The sequence below is a fragment of the Limulus polyphemus genome, unplaced genomic scaffold (genome assembly GCF_000517525.1).
Source record: "Limulus polyphemus unplaced genomic scaffold, Limulus_polyphemus-2.1.2 Scaffold2817, whole genome shotgun sequence".
In the NCBI taxonomy this organism is placed as follows: domain Eukaryota; kingdom Metazoa; phylum Arthropoda; class Merostomata; order Xiphosura; family Limulidae; genus Limulus; species Limulus polyphemus.
In genome coordinates, this window is record NW_013668427.1 from 128,385 (window position 1) to 131,976 (window position 3,592).

Genomic DNA, 3,592 nt, shown 5'->3' on the forward strand with positions numbered 1-3,592 from the left:
TGATCCATCTCTGGGGATTATCTTGTCGAGTTTACAGATGAGCTGAATGGACATTATATAACATCGTGGGTTAATGATGATCCAAAAAACTACGGGTACTTACACGATGACAGAAAGTCATGCTGTAAAATTAGAGGGCTTACCCTTAATTTCATCAACAGCAACAGATTAAACTTCTCATTAATGGAATGCAAGATAACAGATATATTCAGTCCTTTTCAGCCTCCTATAACTGAAACTATTCATACGAAGATCTGTAGAGATTTAAAGACTCACACCATTTACAACAAGGAGGAAAACAAGAATTATAATCCAGTTTACACCAAGTGACATATACTTTCAGTCTTTAACACCCTTCCATATGGATACTGATTTTTTAAGTTTTAACTTATGATCATGAAGTTATCTGTCATATTCTTGAAAACATCATATGGTTTTATGGTGAATTTCAACCACTGTATATAAAATTAATACAAATATTCCCAACATTCAATTTGTCAAAGGCTTACCTGAAAAATTTCATGATTATTCATAGTCTGATAAACCAAATATTTTTATCATTGCTGATCTTATAAGTGAAAAGTGGAGAAGATAAACGAGGGTCTCAACTTTTTCACGTTGAAGTCACCATTTGAATTTATCAGTGTTTTATATTGTACAGAATCTACTTTATCAGGGTAGAGAAATGCATAATATTATTTTAAATTCTCAGTATATTATTTTGTTCAAGAATATTACAGACAAATCTCAGTTGAATGTTTTCAGCACGTGTGAAATATTTTGAAGAAGATGCAAGAGACAACCATATGATTACTTACTCGTCGATCTGAAACTACAAATGCCTGAACAGATCCGCCTGAGGAACGCACTTTTTTCCCAAATATAAAGTTATAGTGTACATACCAAAGAAAGTTAAAATTGATGTTTAACTGAATATTTATGCATTTATTATTATGACTGCTGTAGTGATAGATCTAGAAGGATTTTATCTGAAGGACAGACCATATGTAATTAAATAACTTGCATTCAAATGTTTAATTACTGGATACATGTGTGTGTTTTTGTTTAATTGACATGCTGATCATCGTCAGTGTAAATGGGTGACGCAACACATTCATCTCATTCCATGAAAAACTGGTAATGTTGATTATCCCTACCTGTGGAGTATGGCTAGATTGTCGAGAGAAAACTTTACCCCCGTTTATACAAAGGGGAGAGAGAGAAAAAGCTGAGATATTGGAAAGTCTGCTGAAAATTCCTTGTTACAATATGGAATTGTTTGGATGCCCCAAGGTTAATCAACTTCCAAAATCGGCTCTATCCTGTCCATTTCATATTAACAATTATTATTACTGTAGTGCAAAAAAGTAGATGTTATATCTAAATGAATGTATAAATAAACAGTTTAATATGTTGTACTTATAATCTCTTTTTATTTATTCATCATGACACTTAGAATTAAACAATAGCAAGAGCTGCTTGTGTATTACCTAAAGCAACACGTAAACAGATTACAGAAATAACTATCGGAACTAAAAATGAATTTATCTTGAGTATCTGTGAATGTGCTTTAAATGTTTTAGAGGGTAACGTTTCCATGATGAACATACAAAAGCAGAAACTTAGAAGATACAAGTAATTATTGAGAGAGGTGGCTGTCAAGTAAGCATCAGTTAAACAGAAAACAGACTTTCTAATACAGAAAGGAGAGTTTTTGCTATTACTCGTAGCACCAATACTTTCATTATTTGGCAGTTTTGCAGGATGGGCTATTGGTAAAGCTGTTGGAATTTAAACATATTGCAAAACGAATGGTTCTCGTTCCTGATGAACTGGTACATCCTCTTTATCAACCTAAAGTGTATGAAAGACCAGTACATAAAGTATTAAACGCTATAGATAATAATATGAATTCAGTCATATAAAACGATGCATTACCCATATACCACTGCAACAACATCACCAAACCATTCCTTTACAAGTCATGGAACCTGTTAAAATTTTAGCCTTACGAGATGGAAAGAATCTGCAGAATGATTATCAGATATGAATATTCCCCCAAGAAGTTGTTAGAAATGTAGACAGATGGAAGTATATGAAACATGATACACATGTTAAATGACTAAAGATACTGTATCTAAATGGGTTTATTTTGAATAAAGTAGTGTTGTATTATTCATTCATTTGTGTAATGACTGTCGTCATAGGCTGTTGCCAGCCTTTTAAGCTTAGTAATATCTTGAACCACCAAAGAAATGATATCATCTGCTGTAAAAGTCAAATTATTACTACTGTCAGAAACAAAATTGATGGTCACAAACTAAATAAAAGTAGAGACGTAGAAAGTAATGTCTAATAAAACTCTACAATTTATCTATTATAACTTTACACATCCTCCTAGTTTTGGTGGAATACAGCCTTTAGTAAAAGCGCTAAGTAACTTTCTTACTCTAAATCAGGTTAACGACTGGTTAAGTCGACAGGATACATACACTTTACATAAACCAGTAATATATAAGTGTTCGCGAAACCGAGTTATCATTTCAGGGATCGTAAACAATGGCAAGCTGATTTGGTGGTCAAAACAACAATCAGTTTAAGTATTTACTCACGTGTATCAACGTGTTTCCTAAATATGCATGGGTTGTTCTGCTCAAAGATAAGAAAAGTCAAACCCTTGTAAAATCTTTCAAACAGATTTTAAAACAAGGTCGAAAACCTTGTAAACTTTAAATCGGCACTGGGACAGAGTTTACTAATCGTCTCTTTCAACGATATCTCAAGGAAAAAAACATTCACTTTTTTACTACATATAACGAAACAGTAGTGTCTATAGTAGAAAGATTTAATCGCACTCTTAAAACTAAAACGTGGCACTACTTTACTCATTACTGAACTTATAAATATATCACTGTATTGAAACATTTGATCAGTGCTTATAATCAATCGTATCAACGTAGCATTAAAATGGGACCAATAGATGTTAATATCTCTAATCTGTCTGTGGTGTGGAAAACACTTTACAAACCACCCACTAAAGTAACATTTCAGTTCAAAGTAAGTATTAGCAAAGTGAAGCACCAATCTAAAAAAGGTTATATGCCTGGATGGACTGACGAAATATTTACGATTTACAAAAGAACAGAGATAAATCCACCAGTGTTAAAACTGCAAGATAATATCGGAGAAAAATTAATTGGACATTTTACGAATTTTAACTACAAGGAGTTATAAAGTCGCTTGATGACATCTATGCAGTAGAAGAAATATTACATAAACGAGGAAGGGGCAAAAGCAAACAATAGTTGGTAAAATGGAAAGGATATCCTGATAAATTTAATAGTTGGATCCCTCAAACAAATATGAATCTCCTGCCATCATAAAATGATATGCATAACTTTATCACTCATTATTCAGCACGGATCAGTCACATGTGACGTCATCTAGTAATAGTTTTATGAATTATTTTGCTAATAATACTCTGACAGTCTATATATCACTCAACTTCCTAGAACTATCAACCTTGAATTGTTTGTTTTGGAATTTCGCGCAAAGCTACACGAGGGCTATCTGCGCTAGCCGTCCCTAATTT